Genomic DNA, 948 nt, shown 5'->3' with positions numbered 1-948 from the left:
TCCATGAAGAGGTATCTCTGCACTTAAATTTCAAAAACCAGGACTACCTAGTTCATCCTCTTCATGTCATATTGGGTCAGTTTGATCTCAGCTAAATTAGTATTTGACTGAAGGCAACCTGTGGTAGATCATTGGCTGTGCATCTCATCCCTGTGATCTGGGAGGCTTTCTCAGAGACTGCAGCATGATGCTTATGTGCTGTTCTGGTGCTGAACACTGAACAGAGTGCTAGGAAATAGTTGCAGATCTAGGGGCTACATTAGGAGCCATGTAGAAATTCGATTCATCAGGATGTCTTAGCTCTGTTGCTAATCATGGAGTATTCCCAGGCAAGGGAATATAATCCTCACTACTAGCAAACTGTTCAAAGGCTTTGGTGTGTGCTGCTAACGCGCTTCCTAACAACTCCCCGCATGCTTCAGGAGGTAACAGATGTGCCAAGGAACACCCCCAAATGGCAACTGCCTTCCTCTGGCTACAACCTAACACACACAGAGGTAGCTCACTCCATGTCAACTGGCTTAAGTGCCTGCGAGCAGTTCCAGATACATTTAATTTAGTAACATAAATGGAGCTTGATAAAGCTTATTTGGCTTTGGGCTTGAGATGGCTCTTTGCAGTTATTCCTCACTGCAACAGAGCTTACAGGCTCCCAAAACCTAGAGCAGTATGGAAACCCTCAAATTACCCTGCAAGAACTGAGCCAGAATCGGTAATAACTACCACTGATCTAGAAATAATGAGCCTAGCTAGACCCCTCCTAATGCCACCTGGAGATGTTACATTCTGATTGTGTTGAGCTTTCCAAGGCATCAGTCTTCCAGTCACTCAGAACAACCTAGCATCCATGACTCAGATAACAAAGGCTTAATTGTAGGGTATTTCAATTCTAAAAACATAATTCAGGCCTAAAACCAAAAATATTAAATCCAAACAATGGTTCTGGGC

This window comes from Rhea pennata, chromosome 7 (assembly GCF_028389875.1).
Source record: "Rhea pennata isolate bPtePen1 chromosome 7, bPtePen1.pri, whole genome shotgun sequence".
Lineage (NCBI taxonomy): Eukaryota > Metazoa > Chordata > Aves > Rheiformes > Rheidae > Rhea > Rhea pennata.
This window is presented reverse-complemented; position numbering follows the sequence as displayed.